Source organism: Panthera uncia, assembly GCF_023721935.1.
Source record: "Panthera uncia isolate 11264 chromosome A1 unlocalized genomic scaffold, Puncia_PCG_1.0 HiC_scaffold_16, whole genome shotgun sequence".
NCBI lineage: Eukaryota > Metazoa > Chordata > Mammalia > Carnivora > Felidae > Panthera > Panthera uncia.
This window is the reverse complement of record NW_026057576.1, coordinates 32,683,208-32,708,941: the sequence shown is the minus strand read 5'-3', so window position 1 is coordinate 32,708,941 and position 25,734 is coordinate 32,683,208. Positions and strand designations below refer to the sequence as shown.

The window sequence follows — 25,734 nt, the reverse complement described above, 5'->3', positions numbered from 1 at the left end:
GCCCATGTACAAAGTCCTCTAGGTCTAGACTTTGCCTTTATTCAAACCACACCCAATAGCACTCTCCTTTTCAACCATTTTTAGGCACACCGACTTTCTATCGACTCAATAGTCAACTTGTTTTTGTTTTTTGTTTTTGTTTTTGTTTACCTTATAAACTTTGTTGTCTGTGCCTAAAATGTTTTTCTCCCTGATTTTCACCTTGCTGGTGCTTCATTTAAATGTCAGTCTCTGAGAGGCCGTCCCTGCACACCAATCCCAAGTAGTCATCCGTATACATACTATGTCTTTACCTGTTTTAGTTATTTGCATAGCACTTATTTCTATTATATGTTTTCTTCTTTATGTAACTGTAAATGTTTCTTTTGTCTTCCACTGGAATGTAAGTTTCACAGACTGTCACTTTGATTCATTTCTATGTCCTTAGATCCTGAGGCTGTATGAATGAAGCACTGTGCCCATATATTTGTTCTTCTTGTAAAATTTATTTTTTTCAGTATTATTGGTGTTTAATTGGCATGATTACAGAATATTTGAAGTACACAATGTAGTGTCTTGATATACCTATGCATTACGAATGAATCTCCCCAGGTTAATTAGCAAATCCATCACCTCACATATTTACCTTTTTCTCTTTTTGTGAGAACCATTAAGTTCTCCTCTCTTAGCTAATTTCAATGATCTAATACAGTGTTATCAACTAGAGTCACCATGTTATACATTAGATTCTCAGGTTTTATTTACCTTATAACTGGAAGTTCATCCCCTTTTACCAATATCTCCTTATTCCTGCCCCCCACCCAGCCCCTGGCAAACACTTTTCTACATAAGATTGTTTTTTAAATTTCTCTTTCTGATAGTTCATTATTGGTGTATAGAAATAGCACTGAGTTTACTATATTTATTTTGTATCCACCAACTTTACTTATTAGTTCTTATGGGTTTTGATGGAGTCTTTAGAGTTTTCCATATACTTTAGTAATCTTTCTACTTTTAGTCTTTCTTTGGCTCCTGATATTTAAAGCCAAGATAGAATTGTAAAATGTTTGAATACACTCTTGCCTACTGCAATTGAAGACCATGAATTTTGAGACAATTGGCTCTACTATAGATTTCCATAACATCAATATGAGCCCAAAAATCAAGAATGAATTACCTCCATCCTGTGGACTTTTAGAAAAATTCCTGACTGTGTGACTGCTTTGAGTAGTATTAGAGAATGTGATACAAAGCAAGGATCAGCAACTATGCACCTTGTGTCAAACCCACCCCATCAACCATTTCTATAAATTTTGCTTGCAACACAGTCATGCATTTCTGTATTTGTCTATGACTGTTTCGTATTTCCATGGCCAAGTTAGCTATTTGTCACTAATACCACATGGACTGGAGAACTTAAAATATTTACTAGCTAACCCTTTCTAGGGAAAGTTTGCTGATCTATGCTATAAGCTTAGTTTTGTAATAGAGTATAACACCACTCTACATGCTCTACATTGATACAACATGGTTTCTAAATCCCTCATTTATTCTGTTTTTTTTTTTTCTTTTTTGCCTCCTTGGTACACAGTCATTTTTGTAATCTATTTCTTATTATGAACACATTACTGTGCATAATGCTCTCCACATGCTCAGGTCTGTAAAAAGTTACAGTGCAATTTTTACAATATTCTGTATTTCTTTCAACTGTAGTCTTTGGGCTCAAGGGGGGTCTATCCACAAATCTGTTTTTTGACAATACCATATCACATGTATACACTTGTATCCCATTAAAGGAGTGAGAACAAAGAAAAACAAAGTAAAGCAACAGCAACAAAAACTTTAGCTCTCTCAACTCTGTCTAGAATGCAAACTCAAATTAGATTGAATTAAAAAATGTTTACTTCATTAAGTAAATTTTAATTCTAAAAGACAGCTAAACATAGGCGATTTTGTTTCTCTGCACCTCTGGTGTTCTTTCCTCTTACTTAGTTTTAAGCAAACTATTTCTATGTCACAGGAAAATGACCCCCCCCCCCCAGCTCAAAACTGAGTAGTCACAATCTCAGAAAGAGGATGATTCATGTGCCTACACCATGTCTTAATTTACTAATGTTGATCTTCCACCCACATCTAGGCTGGAGTCATTGGGGACATTTGATTGACAATCCAGCAGATGGAGGAGGCTTGGTCTCAAAAGGAAAAGATGCTTTACAGACCAAAATTTAACAGAGGATCATTTTACTTCCTTTGGTATTCATGGGCAATAATTTCAAATTATTCATCAACTAAGCTTTCATTAAATCAAATTAATATCAATTGGTGTACATCACACTAAGGCCTAGGTATCATACTAAGGCAAAAACAACCATGGTCAGAAAATAAGAAGAAATTAGTATAAATCCATTTCATCACTGCCATATGCACATTTGTGTTACCAAATCTAACACTGTTAATTTGTTAGAATTAAAGTCTATTTAATCAATGAAAGTACTATCACTAACAGGAACATGTTCCCAATTTTAAATTTTCAATCTTGTATGTTATTCATTTATGAATTTGTTCACTTAACTAATGTTTGTTGAGTTCCTACTCTGTGCTTGGCACTTTTCCAAGGGACTTGGAATGTAATATTGAATAATTCCTGCATGGTCCACGACATGATGAGGTTTAAGCACAACATGGACCACAAATCTTAAGTAATTTATTATTTGGCTTCAGTTGTGGTAAGGACTATAAGGTAAGAACCTACATTAGGACGCCAGGCTGGTATAACAGAGTGGAGACTAAAATATTCTATGGAATCAGGGAAGACTTTTTGGAGAAATGAAACTTAAAACCTAAAATTTGATTGAGGAATAAGGGTAGCTAGGCATAAAATGTATCTATGTGTTCATGTGTGTTGGTGGTGGATGGAGAGCAAGAAGGAGTTTTCCAGTGTGAAAGTCAGTAGGGAGACCAGAAAAGGAGGAGGACGCATGACAGCAGAGTAAGCTGAGAGAAGAATTCCATTGGAGGCCAAAGGGAAATATACGCAGGACCATATACATCTTTTAAAGGATCTTTTATTTTATTCGAGGAACAATGGAAAGCCATTGAATTGTTTGAAGCAGAGGATTGTGTATAGGGAATGCTTTAGGATACCCGGTAGAAGGTTATTACAGCAGTCATTTTAGAGTAGACTGCTTATCATATAAAGGTGGTAGTCATTAGTTATTGTCTGAGACACACAAATAACTGGCATGAGACAATTTTTGAAAACAGAATAAGCCATACAGAGAAAGACAGATGCCATATGTGTTCACTCTTATGTGGATCCTGAGAAACTTAACAGGAACCCATGGGGAAGGAGAAGGAAAAAAAAAAAAAAAGAGGTTAGAGTGGGAGAGAGCCAAAGCATAAGACTCTTAAAAACTGAGAACAAACTGAGGGCTGATGGGGGGTGGGAGGGAGAGGAGGGTGGGTGATGGGTATTGAAGAGGGCATCTTTTGGGATGAGCACTGGGTGTTGTATGGAAACCAATTTGACAATAAATTTCATATATTTAAAAAAAATCTTTAAAAAATCAAGTTAAAAAAAATAGAATCAATAGGACTAATGATTGCCAGCTTTTATGCGCACGTATAAACATGACTCATTCCTTTAATGTTAATCATAATAAAGATAGGTTTTTAAATAAAAGTAACTGATATGTTACTTATACTGCATTAGGAATTTTTTAATGGACAAGAGCTAACTAAAGATTTTCCAAATAATTTCTCCTCTTTGGGAATAATAATTTATTTTCTGTGTTCAATAAATATAATATTTCATAGCTAAGAAACCATAAAATATCTTTAAATGTACCAATGACATTTCTGTTTCACTGGCCTTCTGGAAATCCAAGGAAAGCATAAAGTTGCCCAGAGTAAAGGAGCGAGAAAAGTTATAAGAAGGAGAAAGACAGTTGAGAAAAATAAACAGCAGAACAAGAACACCCAGAGGGAACATAGAGTCTACCCAATTTTTGGTCTTACCTACATTTGAAATATCCAAGGAGACAACTCTATATACAAGAGAAACAGATATCCAAGCATTCCTGACTTGTAAGTTTGCACTGACCTCTTTTAAATGCTCCACAGTTTGCACTTACTCTTCTGTAACTGAAATTGTCTGACTATACAGCAGCCTGTCCATGAGCAGTGTCCTCTCCAATGCTATTTCTCTTTTCCTTTCTGTGTAAGGACATAATAATAACAGCATATTGAGAACTTATGTATGTTCTTATATATGAGAACATGGCAAGCTTTGTTTCAAGTGCTTTACTTGTGTTAACTCATTTAATCTTCACAGCAAATCTTTGAGGTGGTTTCAATTGCTTCCACTTTACCGATGAAGGGATTGTGACAAGAAGGATTGTGACACAACAAGGTCACACTTTTCCCCCAAGGTCACTGTGTTAGTAAATGGCAGAGATGGGATCTGAGCATACATGGTTTAGCTTCAGAGCCCGAGCCCTTGATCACTTGTTCTATTAACCTCAATATAGCAGGTACAGTAACAATACCTACAATCCATGGAACATTCTTTTTGCTAGGCATTGGCGGTTTAAAAAATTTAACCTGAATCCTGCAAGCACCACTTTTAAGGTAGACATTGTTATTCCCATTTTCAGAAAAGGAATTAATGGCTCAGGAAGCTTAATCCTTTTGACTTGGGTCATATAACTAGTAAAAAACAGAGTCAAACTCCATAGTCAGATATGTCTGGATACAAAACTATTTCCTTTAACATCAAGAAAACTGAGATGCCAGTTTTAGCTTTATCACTGACAGTGTGACCACAACCATTACTTAATCTCCCTAGCTTCAGTTCACTCAACTGTAAAATAAAAGTGCTTCTCAAACTCGAGTAGTCTCAGGATATCCTTGGAGTATATTTTTATAAACGCAGATTTCCTGGTCAATTCTAAATAGCTTGATCAAGTAGATATGGGGTAGGGTCCAATCATCTGCATTTGAGCAGTCTGATTCAGGTGAGTGTGGATCATATTTCAGCAGAACTAGCTGACTTCACCTTGAAACAGCCATCCAGTAAAAACTGCTTTTGCTTTACTCTGTTATGATCTTGATTAGAAATCGACAATCTTCTCCATCATTCTCTCTGGGTAGCACCTGGACGACCTGGAAACTTAAAACATTTAAGAATAATTGATTTAGTATATCAATAAAATACACTCAAATAAAAAAATTTTAAGAAGAGAGAAAGAAAGACACTGAAGAATTGACTTTTCCTCTCCACCGTGTAAGGGCACGGCAAGAAAGGAACCAAGCCAGGAGGAGAGCTCTCACCAGTAACAGCCATGCTGGTGCCTTGGATCTCAGACTAGTCTCCAGAAGTGTGAGAAAATAAATTTCTCTTTTTTAAACCAAAAAAAAAAAAAATCTGTTCAATTGTATAATCTATTGGATTCAAAAAGCCCAGTTCACCACTTATTCCCAGAGTTTATTATAGTGCTTAATGGGAGATGTTAATATTTGTTTAATGAGCAAATGAAATGAATTATATTTTACTCTAATGTATAACATTTTGAGATGTAAAAATTTAAAGTAATCAATCTGATAATAGATACTAATATATATACATAATCTCTGTAAGCAAAGAATTCATAAGCCATACCAATAGCTTTATTTGATATACTTTCTGGATACTACCACCTAATCTAGATTTTATCCACTTGACATCGGAATTACTACCAGAGTGAGTCTCCCTCCCTAGAGCCACTCTTTATAAATCATATATATATATATATATATATATGTATATAACAACCATTTTAAAATATTTCATCAACACATTTGTAATGATCAAGATCCTTAAATTGCTCTGTAGTTTCTCCTATATTAGGTGTAAACTTCTCTCTCTTATTTTCAGACTTATTGTGCATTTAAGAACAAATAATTTCTTTGTCTTTAGAATTCCCTAGTGCCCAAAGCATATCTTGCATTTCAACCAGAATTGTCTGCTTACTATGCTAGGAACACACACACTTATGTTTGTTCCTTTGATTTGGCCTTTCCCATTTGCTCCTTCACTTGGCTACATTCTTTTTGTTCTTCACAGTTTGGCTCAGATTTCATCCTTTGGAAGACAATTTGACTGATTTTGATATTAGACTCTATTTTGTTTCATGTTATTCTTCTCTCCTAACTTAGCTGCAACCTTCCTAAAGACAGAATCCTTATGTACTCTGGAGCGATATTTTTCAATCTGCTGGTCCTGGGTCTCAATCAACATTTTAAATATTATATAATAAAATAGCTGAATGGAGCAGAGAATAAAGCAAAGATAACATCAGAGTGTTTCACTATATAAGCCTCAATTTTTTTCTTGAAGTTTTCTTTTTGTTGAAATGTGTGCATGTATGCTGGTTCACAAAACAAATATATTTCTAAACTATAGGTCTTAGTTTAAAAAGTTTGAAGGGAGCCTGAGTGGCTCAGTTGATGAAGCCTCTGACCCTTGATTTCTGTTCATTCATGATCTCATAGTTTGTAGGTTCGAGCCTTGCATCGGACTCTGCACTGATGGCGAGGAGCCTGCTTGGGATTCTCTGGCTCCCTCTCTATCAAAAGTAAATAAACATTAAAATTAAAAAGCTTGAAAGCTACAATTCTATAGAACCAAATGCACCATTGATGACCTTATAAAAATTTAGTAAGCACCTGCCATTTGATTGGTTGAAATGACTCCTAACTGATATATACAATATGTACAATCAATCCATGGTAGGAAAGTAGGTCTGGACAAAATAACCATATCGGCACTAAAGCAGTGTACTAAATATAATTTATTTAATTATTTAACAATTGCAAAGGAAGATTTAGGTTACAAATATAATATGACTTACTCAGTATTACTTAAAGTTTCCATCGACCTGGTTTTTAAATTTAATCTCCTCTCTAATGAAAAAATCAACTCCAGGTTGTGTATTTGACAAGAACAGGAAGACTAATGAGCTTGTGTTATTTTTTTAAGCAGTAAGTGAGAAACAGATTTAAAGTTGACCTAATATGTTTTAGTTTAATGAGTTTTAGACTTTGGAGCTTTATTTCACCTCACCATAAACACTTGAATTCTAAATCTAATACTTCTCTTCATGGGATTTTCTATAATCTAGGAAGAAGAATAAAAGTTTTGAGCTTTTGGAATTGGTATAGAAAGTGCCTAATTTCAGAAATAAGTCAGCACTGAAGGCTGAATTAAATGGAATCAGTTTATAATAGAATCTACATCAAGCACATGTTTCACTGGCTTATGTTTTCAGCAGCAAACTTTGAATGAAGCAAAAAAGATGGCAAGAGGATAAAGGCAGGTGTTTATTAACTATTATTTGGTAATATATGGCAAACTATGGAACAGTATCAATCAGTAGCTTCTCTGAAACACAAGTGAACGAATTATAATGACTACAAATCTTGTCACAGTTTTCTATTCAATGTCTTTTTCAGCATTTTTTAAGTGATAGTATTTGCTGGTAATCTTTCCAACTAATGTCAAAACTGTTTTTTTTTTTTTAAGAGAGAAAAAAGAGGGGCTTTGTTGGTTTGGTTTTCTTTTCTTTTGCTTTACAAAGTGAAAAGGGAAGTCAAGGCAACACAGAGCTAACCCAAAAATCGCAAATGCAGCAAACGCGAGTTTTTTGAGAGCAATAATAACTTGTAAAATAATGATGGTATTAAAGTCTACTGAGTCAGGGCTGAGAGGAAGTAAGACTAAACAGGGGTGGTGAAGGCATCCACGGTCAGCAAAAAGGTTTTAGATAACCTGGAATGACCAAACACAGGGAAGAGAAAACACGAATCACAGATCATATTTCACTTGGGAATCTGAGATTCATAAAGCCTTTGCATTTTAAAGCTGGGAAGGACTTAGTTCAACACTCCCATTTCAGAGAAGAGGAAATTGAATCATGTTCTGCTAAGCTATATGGTATGTATTCTGTGTTTGTAAAAATTGCAAGCAACTTTTCAGAACCAGCCTTACACACTAGATAAAATAGATATTTGTCTCCCTCCCCACATCCATTTCCACTGTTTACCTGGAAACTCTCTTTATCCTTCTTCCCCTCTTGCTTTCTGTTCCTATATTTTTATTTTATTTTTTAATACACTGTCTTCAAATTTTCAAGCGGGGTGCTGGGCATTGGAATTATGTGATACCTGCCTTTAGGAAATTCATGATCTAATGGATTAGAAAGATGATAAAGAGACAGTAACACTGCAGAAATATGTTAAATAAAGGGGGACTAATGTATGATTCTATAATTTTCCATTAAGCTAATAATTCAACCATTCTCTAGATATATGGAGAATTTGATGGTTAAGCTGAATTTTAAAGCATTAGTAAGAGTTAATCAGATTTTTATAAAGTATATGTAATGGAACAGTGTTTTGTTTATATTAATATGTATATGAGGTGAAGGAAGGAGAGGAACTGTTTTGTGGGTACTGGTTTAACTATAATATTCTGGGTAAAGTCTACCTTATTAAATAGACTTGTTTTTCTACCTATATTTACTCCTCAAGTGACCCCATCCTGCCTCATGATTTAAATACCATCTACTACTTTTTTTGCAATGGGTTTCCCACTAGAACACAGGTGTCATGAAAAGCACCACTAATCCTAAAAAAAATGGTAAAGGAAAAAAATCGTATCAACATTGTCATCATTGGACACATAGATTTGGGAAAGTCTACAACTAGTAGTCATCGCATCTACAAATTATGGTGGGATAGACAAAAGAACAATGGAAAACTTTGAGAAGAAGGACACTGAGATGGGAAAGGGCTCCTCAAGTATGCCTGGGTCTTGGATTATGAACATGGTGTCACCATTGATATCTCTGTAGAAGTTCAAGACCAGCAAGCATCCTGTGACTATCACTGTTGTCTCAGGACACAATAACTTTATCAAAAGGAGGATTATAGTACATGTCAGGCTGACTGTGCCGTCCTGATTGTTCCTGCTGGTGTTGGTGAATTTGAAGCAGGTTCTCCAAGAAAGGACAGACCCATGAGCATGCCCTTCTGGCTTACACCCTGGGTGTAAAACAACTTATTGTTGGTGTTAACAAAACGGATTCCACTGAGCCACCCTACAGCCAGAAGACATATGAGGAAATTGTTAAGGAAGTAACACCTACAACGAGAAAATTGGCTACAACCCTGACACAGTAGCATTTGTGCCATTCTCTGGTTGCAATGGTGACAACATGCTGGAGCCAAGTGCAAACACACCTTGGTTCAAGGGATGGAAAATTAACTGTGAAGACTGCAGTGCCAATGGAACCACACTGCTTGAAGCTCTGGATTGCATTGTGCCACCAACTCATCCATCTGACAAGCCCTCGTGTCTGAGGATGCAAGCCTCCAGGATGTCTACAAAATTGGTGGTATTGGTACTGTCCCTGGGGGCCGGGTGTAGACTAGTGTTCTTAAACCTGACGTGGCAGTCACCTTTGCTCCAGGCAATGTTACAACTGTAGTACAGTGTGTTGAAATGTACCATGAAGCTCTGAGTGAGGCTCTTCCTGGGGACAATGTTGGCTTCGATGTCAAGAACATATCTGTCAAAGATGTTGGCCAGGGTGATGTGGCTGGTGACAGCAAAAATGACCCACCAGTGGAAGCGGCTGGCTTCACGACTCAGGGGATTATCCTGAACCATCCAGGCCAAATCAGTGCTGGATATGCACCTGTGCTGGACGGTCACACAGCTCACATTGCCTGCAGGTTCACTGAGTGGAAGGAGAAGACTGATCGTCGTTCTGGAAAAACACTGGAAGATGGCCCCAAGTTCTTGAAATCTGGTGATGTTGCCATTGTTAATGTGGTTCACGGCAAGCCTATGTGTGTTGAGAGCTTCTGTGACTATCCTCCCCCAGGCCATTTTGCTGTTCGTGACATGAGACAGACAACTGGTGTGGGTGTTGTCAAAGCAGTAGACGAGAAGGTAGCTGGAGCTGGTAGGGACACCAAGTCCTCCCAGAAAGCTCAGAAGGCTAAATGAATATCATCCCCAGTACCAGCCACCCCAGTCTTTATTTTTCAAGTTTATTTATTTATTTATTTATTTAGAGCATAAATGTGCAGGGGAGGGGCAGAGAGAGAAAGAGAGAGAGAGAGAGAGAGAGAGAGAGAGAGAGAATCCCAAGCAGGTTCCTTGCTGTCAGCACAGACCCTGATGTGGGCTCAATCTCATGAATCCTTGGGGTCATGACCTGAGCCGAAATTAAGAGTTGGATGCTTGACTGAGCCACCCAGGTGCCCCCTGCCACCTCAGTCTTAATTAGTGGTGGAAGAATAGTCTCAGAACAGTTTGTGTCAATTGGCCATTTAAGTTTAATAGTAAAAGACTGGATGGTGTTAGCAATGCATCATAAAACCTTCAGAAGGAAAGAAGAATGTTTTGTGGACCATGTGTTTTGTGTGTGTGTCATTTTTAGGTTATTGGTTTTTAAAATCAGTACTTTTTAATGGAAAAAAAACTTGATTAAAAATCTGTCACAGCATTTTAATACCTATTAAAACAAATCTTAATGAGAAAATAATTAATAAATAAACACAAATACATCACTCTATATCTTAAGCCTATATTTCTTCCGTGATCTTCAGACTTGCGGATACCTAACTGCTTACTCAACATCCCCATTCAAAAGTCTACTAGGAAGTTTTAATACAGTAGTTCCCAAAAGAGCTGTGGTTCCCTTCCAAGCCCTTAATTACTGCAAATTCCCCACTCAGTTGCTGAGATAAACACCTTAGAGTCAGCCTACCTTCTTTTCTCATTCAACCCAGGTATCCTAACTATGTCTTGGCAAGGAATATCACTTGATTTTTATCATCATTGCTGCAACTGTTATCTTCCGAGCCTCCTGGATATCCTATCACATCCTAATAGGTTTCTCTGTGTCTATTCTTCTCCTTTCCAATCTTTTCTCATTAACAGCCAGGTAGATCCTATTAAAAAAGGGATTCCGTGCATTTCTTTCTTCTCAGATCATCTAGAGTACACAGTTCTTACTGCAACCACAAGGCCCTCTGTAATCTGGCCATTTGTTATTTCTCTGCTGTGATCACCAACTCCTCACTTTTGTCTCACTCAGCTCTAGTCATATGACCCTCAGTTTTCCTCTAACACAGCAGCCACACTCATACCACAGGATCTTTGCACTTGTTATTCTCTCTACTGGGAATATTCGGCCCCAGATATTCATAAAGCTCACTCTCTTGCTTCCTTCAAGTCACAACTCAAATGTTACATTGTCAGTAAGATTTCACTATCTATCTTACCTAAAATATATTGATATTTGTTATCTTAGTTTTACTTTTTGGGTTATTTTTGTTTTTGTTTTTGTTTTTTTTTTGTTTTTTGCTTTTTGTTTTTTTAGTTGTTATTGATGTGTTGTTACCATGCACTAGAATGTAAGATCCACAGGGACGGTGTTCCTTACCATTAACATTCGGTTCTCACGAGTTGATACAAACCGGTTCCAACACACCATTCCTCATGGGTATCTGTAATGCTAATGGGAGAAAACTTCTCCTGCCCAAAGGCACTTTCTCATCATTGGAAATTCCATTATTCAAAATGCCTTAGAATGAGCATAGGTTTTCCATCTCTCTCTAAATGCTGACCTCTTGGGAAAAGAAACACATCAAGTTACAAGAATTATTAATACATTAGCATAAGATTATTAATTGTGTATTTTGCTTCTATGTCAATTTTTTTCTTAAATCGCTAAAAAATGGGGTTTTGCAGGGGCCCTGGGTGGCTCAGTCAGTAAAGCGGCCGACTTCGACTCATGTTATGCTCTCACGGTTTGTATGTTCAAGACCTGCGTTGAACTCTGTGCTGACAGCTCGGAGCCTGGAGCCTGCTTCAGATTTTGTGTCTCCCTCTCTCTCTGCCCCTCCCCCACTCTCAGTTTGTCTCTGTCTCCCAAAACTGAATAAACGCTAGAAAAAAATTTAATGGGGTTTTGCAGATGAGGCGAAGACAAGGATAATTTTGAAAAATGTATCAATACCTGGGTGAAAGATACTGGACTGCCATAGGAATAAGGAAGCCAGGGCATATAGTAATGGATAAAGAAAGAGTATGGTTGACATGCTGTGTATGGCATTTGACCTCTATGAGTCTAAAACAGCTAGGAAAGTAAGATCGTCAGGGCCTGAAGTGATAAAGAAGAACTTGCTTTGTTCCCGGGGTAAAAATCCTAACTAAAATACAGGCATTCAGTTCATGAAGTTTAAGTTGTGTATCAATAAACTGGAATCAGACTTACCTCATAGGTTTTTGTACTGAAAATGTATTAATCTGAATTAAATAATATTTTAAACATGTGCAGTAACAGGTACAGGCAAGTAGTAAAGGCCAACAGTTACGACGTGGTACCTGCTATCCGGGTACATTGAGAAGTCAGCTATTCATTAATGATATATATCAATACATTTAATTACCATCATCAAAGATACCAGATTACATACAGTTTCTATTTTTAAGCAGAAAGTAATATGGATGCTCCACGATGTGGCAATTTGGTATTACGTGATCGGGAAAGGAATCCCCTTCCATAAAATCACTAAACATTGGTGTAAAATAATTAATGTCTTACACAAATGTAGAGATATGGTCTTGGAAGAAGGAGAGTGTTTTATTTTTCTGTGACTCTTTGAAACTAGATGCCAGAAAAAGTCAATGTGTGATGGATACAAATGATTTCCTTTCCATTTAGTAAATACGTCACCCTTAGTCTAAAATGGCATACAAAACAGATGGACAAAAACTACCACAGATGACAAATACAGTTCAATAAATAATTTTTAAATGGGAGTATATATATTTATTTTATGTTCTTTTTAGCTCTAACAATTGACCATAGCAATAAAAGCGAAGTTCTTCCACTTCTCTGAACCTCTAGTCTGCTGTTTGAAAAAAAAAAATAAATAAATAAATCAGTGGACCTTGTGAATTTCACATTATATGCAAATTTCACATTTTATGGCAAAGAAAAACAAGAAATCAATAATACTTGATGTAAAGAAGTCAAAAACAGCCCAAAGGAAGCAAAAAGGAGAAAGGCAAGTGATGGCAGAGATTGATCCAAATGAGTGGGCAATTATTAAGGAGTCTTGCTTGAGCAAGACAGAATCAGCATTGTAGGGGCATTAGTTGAACTAAGGAATCAGGACTGATTAAGAACAGCTGGCAGAGGGAGGGGCTGAGTACAACATAATCACCCTATGTGAATTCAATATAATTGACTCAGATTATCCCAGTAGCCTCAACTTCATTCTAGCTCCACAAAGCAGCTATTTCTTTTAGAAATAGAATTAACTCTTTCTGTCATTAATTTCTTTGATGTACTACAGAATTATCTTGCAGTAGCTCACAGATGCGTCTTTGCCAGAAAATGTCCAGATTCATCATGAAATACTAGAGCTAGAAATAGTGCAATTCAAAACAACTTGGAAAAAAAAATTCAAAACATTTCACCCCCCCTTTTCTCCCCAAATTGCCAGAAATTCAAAAGTATAAATTGGAGAAATTCCATTACCATTTTCATATTTATAATACATTTTGTTTCCAAGAACTGTAAATCATTTTTCAGTGAAAATTTCACATTCCTTTCCAAACTCCAGAGTGAATAAGTAACTTTTTCTTTTTTTTGGTGATGTACTTAAGGCATCACTGATACCTAGAAAAATCTAAATTTAACTTGTGAGGATTATACAGCTTAGTACCTTGGCAGAGCATGCATACATATACATTTGCTCTCAAAAAGAGAAATGAACAGTGTGAATACCCACAGGGAATTTCTAAAGGGCCCATGCCAGTTAGAACATGTTAGCAAACCAATAAATAATAATTAGAAATTAAAGAATGCTTGAAAAAATTAAAGCAAATCTATATTTAAAATACAGCAGAAAAGAAAGCCCACACCAAACAACTACCTTCAGCATAGAAAAAATGCATTCACGATTGAATAATGAATCGTTATTAAAAATTGTAATATAAAAAATCTTCACGTGCTTCCGAAATAAGAAAAATTGATGGCAGACTCTTTTCATTTAACGTATTTATTTCAAATTTAGATTCACCTGTTATAAAAAGGATTTTGTTTCTGCTTTGATCATTAGAAATATTGTAGAACAAGGTAATAAAAGCATGCTGTATGACTTGAGCAAAAACTAGATATTACCACGTTCCTCTAATGAACTAATTACTGCAGTTGAACCATTTCAGTTGCCATACTCCCCTAAGAAATTCCTGCTCGTGTCATAGGATTTATAACTTCCAATCTGAGTACATAACACAAGTCTTCACATGCACTCATATTCTGTTGGCATGCTCCAGCACCTTGTACAATATTTGTGTACTTTGGCTTCTATTATTTTCTCGGCACATACAGAAACAAGCCCTATTGGGCCATAGGTAAACAGGATTTAAGGGCACCTGGGGGGGCTCAGTCAGTTAAGAATCCCACTTCGTCTCAGGTCATGATCTCAAGGTATGTGAGCTCAAGCCCCACATCCGACTCTGTGCAGACAGCTTCAGATTCTGTGTCTCCCTCTCTCTCTGCACCCTCCCCCAAAACAAATAAAACATTAAATATTTTTCTAAAAAATAGTATTCAACATGTGGCAGACTAAGGGTATTTTAGAGACATGCTTCTCAAACTTGACTAAGAATTCAAAAAGCCTGGAGCTTTATTAAAATGCCAACTATGGTTTAGGAGTCCAAGGTGGACTTAATTAGCTGCATGTCTAAGCTGTGTGCAGGTACGTAATGTTGATGCCGTTACTCCACGGCATAGTCTGTACAGCAAGGCTTTAGAATTTAGTTGCTGTTGACCTTATCGCTAAAACTGTTTCGTTTAAAGCATGAAATGCACATTGTCTTCACTTTAAGGCAATGCTCTGAAAAAAATTTAAAGACGATGCTCTGATATCTATGTCAGAAGCAGAGTTAATATGTATACAGAGAGAAGAGATTTGTGGCCAAAATCTTTGCTTCTCTGCCATTCTACTTGTAGATAGTTTATTGCTATTCTTCCTTGAAGCTAGAGAACACTCTTAACAAGAGTGAGCCCATAACAGAAAGTGACATTAATGAAGTTAAGCATGAAGCCTCCACATTACAGACTATTAGCTTGGTCTTTTGATGTCAGTCTCTATCACCTTCTCAGTGTATCTGTGGCAAACAAGATTTGGTTCTAAACGTCAACTATCGTTGCATAATATAAGGCCAACATGGGCATTTTAGCATCAAATTTCAGATTTAGATGTACAAAATATTTTTTAAACTAAATCTACTAATTTTTTGGTTCAGGTTGGCACATGCATTCCTGAGACCCATTACATGTATTATACCTGTGCACTCTGAAAAGTCATATGCAGTTGATTAACTTATACAGTTGTAAAAAATTCATGGTATGAACAAACTGTGCTGGTAATCAATGGTTTAGTATATTTTGCATCCTATCCATGGTCACATATAAAATATTGGTGACTGCATATTTCCTGCAATAGTATTTCCCTACAGTGGCATTTGCTAATGGATAAGATAATGTACTATCCTCACTGACAGGGTCAACAATACATTAAAATGGCTGCAGATACTAAGGAAAACCAGGAAGTATTATATATATATATATATACACACATATATAAATATATATACATATGTGCATATATATATATTTAGAAAAAATATGGATTATGGAGTAGTGCAGAAAGCAAATTATATGAACTCACATACTGATTGTAATTGCTAGCCCTTCAACAATTCAACCATCATCTTCATGTTTATAACAAAGGCATACTTCCATGTAAATAAGTCTTCTTTCTCTCCTGTCCTCGATTTATCTTTTACTTTGCATTTGGAGCCCTAAGGAAAGCAACATCATTAGATGTGCTAAGATTTTTTTTCACATGGAACAGAAGAGTGCCATTGTAACAAAATGGAAGAATACACAATGCCAACTGTGATCCAGACCATGATCACTTTAAATTAAATGACCTCTGAAAACCAAAGGCAGGGCCTAGAGAAGTCAAAGTGATTGTTTTAAAGGCTTCATTTACATATCACCAAGAAAAGAGAGATGATCTCTCTAGCTGCTTGCTAAGACTGAACAAATCTCTGACCTTACATAACAGACCTGAGGCACTAACAGTAAATGTTCCAGCTGGAAAGACAGTGGAGGTATGTGCAAGAATATAATAAGTATAATAAAAACTTGAAAATGCTGTTTATCAGGCAGAAAAGATAGAGAAAATTATTGATTATTGTAAATAATGCAACAGAAAATAGTATAATATGAATCAAGGAATTAAATCAAAATTTAAAAAGAAAAGAACAGTTTAAAGCATATTTCCTAAGGATAGCAAAAAAAGAGAAAGTTCTGTTTCTTTTTAACTGATATCATCAGAAATTTATACACACAAATCATATATAGCCATTATGTAAGTATATGTTTATATGTATGCTATTTTAAATGTATGGAATGATACAAACAATTTAGAGTCTAGTACCTCTAGGATAGCTCAATTCAAAGAATAGAAGCAGCAGTGTAATGGTAAAAGAATTAGTCAAACTTTATACTATGCTCCTAAAAACAGATTTATTTTCACCACAAGCTACAACCTGCTTTGAATTTTGACATTGTCTATATCCCTGCCATAAAAATTGGTCAAGATGTTCCAGACAGGTAGGGACTTTCATGGTAGAAAAAGCACCCGAAACTTAATATTTAATATTGTCCCATCAACCTAAACTTTTTTTCAGCAAGATAAAAATATTAGCCTTAGGTCCAGCAAGGAGCAATACAAAGCCTAGTGTTTATTTAAAATGGAAGTTCATTTTAATGTTGAATTAACAATATTTTTTGCTGAGTTGAGTTGAATGTGGAGAATCTCTTTGTGCTGCATGCTCCTTAATTTTAATTGCCCAATTAGCTGGGGCTGCCTTGTTCATGCTGAACAGGAGCAAGCTGGACCATTCTAGCAAGCAGAACAAAGGTTAGGTCTGGCAGTTTACTCATGTGTAACTAGAAAGCAAATGACCCTGCATTCTTCATAAGCAATATCATAAGAGAACCGATATCTAAAAGTCTAAAAGTAATGAATATAAAAGATTGATTGTAGGATTGCATTACTACTTTACTCATTATTTTGCATTATTTTCTCAAAGAACATTATAAAATAATACATTTCATCACCATAGCCCACCTTGATTAAAAAAGAAGAAGCTGCTTTTTTAAAGAAGGATTTGTGAAAATTACTACCACCTTGGAAAATAGGGCCAACCAAAAGTATTTGACTATTTTTGCCACCATAAGAAGAAATCTTAATCAAACAGTTGGATATAAGCACTTTGGGTAAAATAAATAAATAAGAACAACTCAATTTATAAGATGCTAACTTTTACATTTTGCTATTTCTATTATTATTGTTCATAAATTTTGTTATAGTGAAACAAAATTAATTCATAATCATGTGATTTCTTAGCAAATTTAAGTATTCACATATACATTTTCCTGGTAATTAAAAAAAAAAAAGCAAGTATTTATTATTTAAGGAGTGATGGGGGCACTGGGTAAGCAACCGACTCTTGACTTCGGTTCACGTCATGATCTCACAGGTTGCTGGTATAAAAAGCCCCTTGCCTCAGGCTCTGTACTGACGGCACAAAGCCCGCTTGAGATCCTCTCTATCCCTCTCTGCCTGCCCTTTTCCTGCTTGCTCTCCTGTGCTCTCTCTGTCTCTTGAAATAAATACATAAACATTCAAAGAAAGAAATGATGGCGAATGTTCAAATGATACAGTTTCAAATATGAACATAATAGAGTAGATTTTTATCATAGTTAAAAATAAATCATAAAGCATTGAATTATAATACCTTATTTAATGAATCAATATAAAAGTTTTGCAAAGAAAACAATAAAATACAAACTTCACAAAGGATTCAATAAAAATTACAAATATCAGGAGCATGTTATCAAAAATCAAGGGAAAAAAAACAGCCACTAAAAACAAAACAACAAAACAAAACAAACAAAAAACAAAACAAACAAAAACTTGAGACAAGAAAACAAAAAACAAAACAAAACAAAGAAAACTGAGATAGCCCAGGCATTGGAATTAACAGATATTAGCTATAATAAGTTTGTTTAATGACTCAAAAGAAAATGTGATCTTAATGATTTAGCATACAAGGAATCTAAAAAAAAGAATAAAAACTATAGAAGAATAAAACAGAAATCTTAGATCTTAAAAGTATACAATATGAAATGAAAAAAATCACTGCATGGACTTAACAGCAGATTGAGGATGATAGAAAAAAAGTTTAGTGATCTCAAAGAGACAATCATAGAAATGATCCAGTCTCAAGAATGAAGAGGAAACAATTAAAAATAAGAGAACAGAGGGGTACCTCCTTGGCTCAGTTGGTAAAGCACGGGACTATTGATCTTGGGGCCATAAGTTCCAGCCCTACTTTGGGCACAGAATTTACTTTAAAAAAAAAAAAAAAAAGGATCTCAAGGACAAAGAGTCTAACATATGTGTGTTTTGGAAAGTATCAAAAGAGGAGAGAGATAAGGTAGCAGAAAAAAATATTTGATGAGTTAATGATTAGAATTTTTCTAACAGTTTTTAAAAAAAGCAACCACTTACATAGATCCAAAAAGCTCATGGGGTGGCTGGGTGGCTCAGTCTGTTGAGCATCTGACTCTTGATTTCAGCTCAAGTCACAATCCCAGGGTTGTGGGATTGATCCCCACACTGAGTGTGGACTCTGCTTGATTTTCTCTCTCTCTCTCTCTCTTTCTCTCTCTCTCTCTCTCTCTCTGTCTCTCCATTTGCCCCTCTCCCTAGCTTATGCTCTCCCTCTCTGTCTAAAATGAAAAAAAAAAAAAAAAGAAAACTCAATGAAACTAAAGCAGATTAAATATAAAACAAAGTACATTAAGTAACATCATAGTTAAAATATTGAAAATAAAATATAAAGAGAAAATAACATAATATATACAGAGGAACAATAATACAAATTAAGGCCAACTTTTTGTCAGAACCAATAAAGGTCAGACAAATAATGGCATTTAAATGTTGAAAAGCAAAAGTCTCCTCAGAAATCTATATGCTGTATAAGTATACATGAAAAGAAAGGAAAATATTTTTAGGTAAGCAAAAGAGAGAATTTATTGCCAGAAACCTACCTTATCAGAGATACTCCAGACCTCAGTCTAAAGGAAATGATACCAAATGGAAACTCTGATATACTTAAGGAAGAGATTTAAAAAATGGAAATGTGGATAAATATTAAGGATTATTTTTGTTCCTTTTATAATTTTCTTACATGGCAAGATTTAAAGCAAAAATATCATTGTATGGTGGTGATTCTGTGTCTGAGAAGGTTTCAACATCAGTGATGTGATATATAAAGACTCAAAATGGGCATTGGTATAATATTAAATCTTTTTAGATTGCTAAATTAATGTTTCCTGTTTTAGTTTCTGGAGCAATCCCTAAAAAGTCTTGAAATGTTGGTAAAATTCTGTAGCCAGGTTATTTGGCCACACTGTTTATTATCATCATGCATTTTTATATTAACAGAGTCTTCAAGGTTATATAATGTGTGTTTAATTCTATTTTTTTTTTAATTTTTTTTTTAACGTTTATTTATTTTTGAGACAGAGAGAGACAGAGCATGAACGGGGGAGGGGCAGAGAGAGAGGGAGACACAGAATCTGAAGCAGGCTCCAGGCTCTGAGCCATCAGCCCAGAGCCCGACGCGGGGCTCGAACTCACGGACCGCGAGATTGTGACCTGAGCTGAAGTCGGACGCTTAACCGACTGCGCCACCCAGGCGCCCCGGTTTCTATTTATTTAAAGATAGGTAATTGATTGGTAGATAACTGAAGATGATAGATAGATGGATACTATCACACAATTGTGGTAGACTGGTTAAGAACTTGAACTATAGAGGAAGACAGCCTGAGTTCAAATCCATCACTTCCATTTATTCTTTATATGAACTTGGACACATTATCTAAACTCTCCTTTCCTGAGTTTCATCTACAAAATGAAGCCAATAAAAATACTTCTTTTACGCTTTTTTAAAAAAAAGTTATACATATTAATCCATGTCAATTTCTTATACCAGTACCTGGCATGTGATAAGCATTCAGTAAATATCAAAGGTTTGTTTTTTGTTTGTTTTATTTTTTTTTTTCAAGCCACATTAAAGAACATCACTGTTTGGCCTTAAATTCATGGCTTGCTTATTTGGTCTTGATTTTGTAGAAATATCATGTCAAACATTTTTAAACATTATAAACTTCTGAGTCCAACAAATCCCAGAGTCACTGAAGCTTTTCCATGCGACTATGGAGGCAGCAGAGAACCTGAGCCTTCCAGACCTGCTTCAACTGTAGCAGCTCATACACTGTACAAAGGGATTCAGGCATGGTCATGGCATTAGAATTGTTAGCTATAGATTAGTTATTGGTTACAGATAGTTCTAGAAACTCTCTCATCGAAGTAACATTCCTTACATAAACAGAAAACTGTGAAAAAATATTCAGATATTTTAAGAAACCATCCCATTTATTATTTTTGACAAAGATGTGTATTAGAGAGAGTGGATACCCACATAAAGAAGAACATTTTACCTATAGGGCTATAGTGAAAATGTCTCCGTTAGATGTTGCAATATTCATGAGTTCTACATACACTTCTGAAGACTAAAACTGAAAGCAAAAATAAATAAATAAAAATAAAAAAGTAGGGAAAATGCAAACACATGATATTAAAAGCCAAGAAAAATACGCTTTTTCTAAAGTTGAATTTAATTATGACAAATGACATCTATTAAATCACAGTAGATACTTAGTATAAATTTGTTTAATGACTAAGTGAATACTGTTTTTACTACTTCACTTTGAAAGTTAAAGTAGAAGTAAGGAAGAGCTAAAATTAATTAAGCTTTATACATTTAAATGCACTGCAGCAGGACATAAAGACACTGGGGCATTTCTTGCACTCCCCGCACCAAATCCAAGAAGTATCAGGGTAAGAAAAGCTCATGCAAAATCTATGAATATATAAATGATTTGGAAGCTTGAAGTGTAAAAGAAAAATACGATAAGAAAAGGCAAGGTGGCAAATGAAAAGGAGATTGCAGAAGACGTTAACACAAATAATAAGACATTTTTCAAGCATGGAAGGAACAAAAGGTCAGTGACAGAGAGAGTGGAGTTTCTTACAGATGGTCAGAGCAATTTACAGACTGAAAAGACAGGCATTGCTAAAACAAAAATCAAATGAGTTCATTGTCTTCCTATTCTCTCAGAGGGCTTGGGGAACAGAATCAGAAATAGACATAAATCTCAGGGGAATAAGAAACAAAAAAATACCACAGAAGGACTTTTCCGTGCTGAAACAAGTGCCTAAAAATAAGATCAGTTATTTTTTTTTTAAACAAGAACTTAAAATCGCTTATATCTTTAACAAATTTATTATAGTTTTTAAGTGGAAACCTATAAGGAATTTTTGAGGCAAAAGTGCCGCAGAATCCTAGCAGTCCCTCTCCCAATTTGTGAGGTAACTGACTCCAAATTGGGACAGACATGAGTCAAATAGGATCTCCACTTGGGATCCATTTCCTAGTAAAACAAACAACATTTGGAACCAGTTTCTGTAGGAATTCCAAAATCTGTATCAACCACAATGAAGAGTAAGTCACAGGCGATGGGGCTTTTCCCTATGATTACCATCACGGCCATACAGCAAGACATGGCACCAGAAAAACAGTTTGCCTCAATAGAAAAGCCTAAAAAAAAAAAAAAAAAGGGCCTAGACTAAATAGAAAATTCCATTTAATACATATGTGTGTGTGTGTGTGTGTGTGTGTTTATATCTTTGTGTGCATGTGTGCATGTATCTCACATCAGCACTTTCAGTTTTACTTAAAAAAATGATGCTAACATAAGTGTATCTTGTTAGATTAGGACCCTAGTTCCCATTGCTCAGCCTTCTAGATCACTAACCTGACCACTGAAATGTCCAACAGGTCTCCAATGTTAAATACTGAGAAGTGACTTTATAGCACATTTGGGTAGCATGAGAGCCAAAAAGGATTTCACTAATGCTATTTTGGAAACAAGTAATGTAAAATAAGTAAGGATGAGGGGAGATCAGCCTTGCAAGAGGCCTAGGAATACTATAACCAAAAGATGTAGAAGAATAGACTATCCCAATTGTAGAAAAAAGACATACTTCGGGGTAGAGGGGGAGTATGTATGGCAGGAAATAGAATACTTTAGGTACTGTTAAACACTATCTGATTTGTGCTTTGAGTGTGATGAATATAGCCATGAAGAACAACACTGCAATATTTTCCTCCCAGAGTCCCTGTATCTGTGGGACCCATATGCAGATAACGTGATTGCCAATTTTACGGGTCAACTTGACTTGGCCTGGGTGCCCAGATATTTTGTCAAGCATTATTCGGCATGTTTCTCTAAAAGTTTTTTTTTTTTTTTAATAAAATTAGCATTTAAATCAGTGGACTCAAGTGAAGAGATTACCCTCCACCGTGTGGGTGGACTTGTATGGAACAAAGACTGACCTCCCCTGAGCAAGAAGGAATTCTGCCAACAGACTGTCTTTGGACTTGAACTGCTACTCTTTTGTGAGTCTCTAGCCTGTCAACCTACCCCATCTGATTTTGGAATTGCCAAACTTCTACTATCACATGAGCTAATTCCTTAGAATGAATCTCTGGATGATAGAAAGATGATAGATAGATGAAAGAAAGAAAGAAAGAAAGAAAGAAAGAAAGAAAGAGAAAGAAAGATAAATAGATGCTGATGGTTCTGATACTCTGGAAAACCATCACTAAATAGATTGACAAGGTTAGGCAAACATTGTATATTAGTATAAATTTTAAATCCCTTTGAATAAACCTGGCTTCGTTAACAGTTATGGTTCAAATGTGACTTATGATATTGCTGCCTGTCCAGGTAAGAGGACCCATTAACTTCTTTATCCTGGATCCCATTCCAGTTACTGCTTAGCCAGGGAATGAGATTCCCTCCAAAATCATAGGCAGCTTTAATAATCTTTTGAAACACTAACGAAGTAAGATTGTAAGAGAAAGTGTATCCAAGAGAGAAACTACAGTTTATTTCAAAGAGTGATGAGCATTCAAAGGGAGAAACAAAGTGATTGTGCAGAAAGAGAGAACTTATAGTCTAGACCATGAGGGTGTAAGAAGCATTAGCCTTTGTGCTTTAGACAGTAAGGTCCAACCCAAAGCATTCATGCAGTTCAATGGTCTTTTTAGTCTTCAATTGATCCATGTTAACCTTTTTCCGTAAAGTTTGGAAAGACAGGTGGAGTAAAGGGTTGGGATTCTTCTAGAACATTGGTTCTGAAACAGAAAGGTGTATCTTATTTACTCTGGAAGTTTAACTTAGTAGAGGCTATAGTAAGTCTTAAGTGAGGCCCATGCTTTCATAATAAAAACAAAAAAGAAAAAAAAAAGAATGTTGCCATAAGATTCTGGTGGTAGGATTTCTTTACAATATAATTTCAGAAAAAGATACTTTATGAAGAAAAAGATTACTAATTTAGGGAACTAATAACAGATTGAAATTTAAAAAGAATGACACAAGAATGGAAAATATATAAGACACATATTAATGTCATATTAGAAGTAAAATATGGAAGAGAATAATTCTGAGGTCTTAGCCATTAAAAGAAAAAAGGGAAGGGAAGGAAAAGAATAAGCCATAAGTTATGTCCCTCAATCACAAAGCAGAAAAAAGGTAACCATTAACCATTAAATCCACAATGGACTATAAATTATGTAAAGGAGAGAAAAATTTTGAGATATACCCTGAAATCTGAGCATTTATTTATTATGGTATCTAGCATTACTCTCACTAATAAAATCAGGAAGGATAAATAAACACTAAAAAAGTCAAATTATTGATGACTGCATATGGTACAGTATTTTCCTGTTTTTTAACTATGATAAAATAAAATTGTAATTTTAAAATAAAGTTGATCAAAGAAATAAGAATTTAATTACAAATATTCTGAAAATAATTATATTAATATTTTGCATTTCAAAATGTGTAAGTTATGGCCAAAGTTGTATTCATTAGAAAATATTTACTTAAAGGACATTTTAATTTTCAAATAAAATCAAAGTGTAAATAAATTTATCATTTAAACCTAACATAAGAAAAAATAACAAAGAACTTTTAACAATAGGAGGTAAAAGAGCCATAAAGATAAATGTAGAGATAAGAAACTATATAATTAAAATATACCTACAACGTAGCACAGAGTAACTTTTTTTATGAAAATGATCAAAATTATAGTTACAGAAGGAAAACAGAGAAAGTACACAAACATGAAGAGTAAGAAAAATATATTAAAAACTGTAAAACCTTACTTTGGCAAATTTATGCTAACAAATTTTAAAATCATAATAAAATATATTACTTTATATTAAAAATGAATTTAGAAATTTATAATAGAAATACCATAAAACCGGAAACAGATTATTACTCATGAAAGACATCAAAAAGCTATAAAATAAAAAGAAATCCAAATATTCTGGTTCCATAAAGTTTTATATGAGGGCTCTGTTAAATTTTCATAAATATGATAATTCTCACTTTATGTAAATTAATTCAGAGAAAGCGGAACCTATAAAGTTTCCAATAAATTTTGTAAAGCTACTATGTGCAAAAACAAGGAAAAGAAAACAGACTAATCTCACTCATCCTACAAATATTCTAAGTAAACTACATGCAAATCCAGCCAACAGAGACAAACCATAACCAAAAAGAATTGACTTCAAGTGTTCAATTTTATTTCATAAAATTACATCTCTATAATTAATCAGGCTAGTGGGTCAAAGATGGAGAAACCTTATGGTCAACAGACATTCCAAAAATGCATTTGATAAATTTTTAGAAAGTCATAATTCCTATTGAAAACTACCACCATCAACAAATGGGTAGAAAATAATTTAAGTCATGGTAACAAATCACATGTTACTACTCAAAAAAGAAAAAAAAAAGGTAACAGAAAGGGGAGAAGCAGGGAGGGAGACTCTTCAACTTAGTGTGAACTTCCCTGTAGTGTAAACCCCCACTACCATTGACTGGTCGTAATACCCTTCCAGTCAATTGTCCTTCCTAAAGCAACTTACCTACTAGGTGATACCAACGCTTAGAACCATCTCACCTATAAACATTTTCCATTTTCCCTGAACCTCTTTCCAGTTTCTTTTAGTTGAAGATTTTACAATAAATGGACACATAAGTATATAAATAATTGGCTACTATAAAGAGGAAAACTATGGGAAAATATCTGTAGCATATTTGCAAAGTATTAATACTTTTAATTTGTAACAAATAACTGTACATCACAAACAAGGTAACAAAATAGATACTTGACAATGGCTGATGTACATTTGAATACCTTTTCAAGATAAGCAAGTAAAAACAATGAAAAATAATTTTTACTGAATCAAATCAGTAATGGCTTAAAAGTCATTTAATTCTCAAAACTGGCAGTTTTGAGAGTGCCTATTTCAGGCACTCTGAAGCATTCACGATGGTGTGTAAATGAGTATGGCTTTCATAGAGAGTAAGCCAGCAGTCTAAAAAAAGAGTATATTTTCACATT

At 35.0% G+C, this 25,734-nt stretch overlaps 1 pseudogene; it reads left to right on the top strand.

Annotated features, from left to right (window-relative positions):
* Positions 1-8,653: 8,653 nt before the first annotated feature.
* LOC125934184 (elongation factor 1-alpha 1-like) lies at positions 8,654-10,030 on the top strand (annotated as a pseudogene).
* The last annotated feature ends 15,704 nt before the right edge of the window (positions 10,031-25,734 follow it).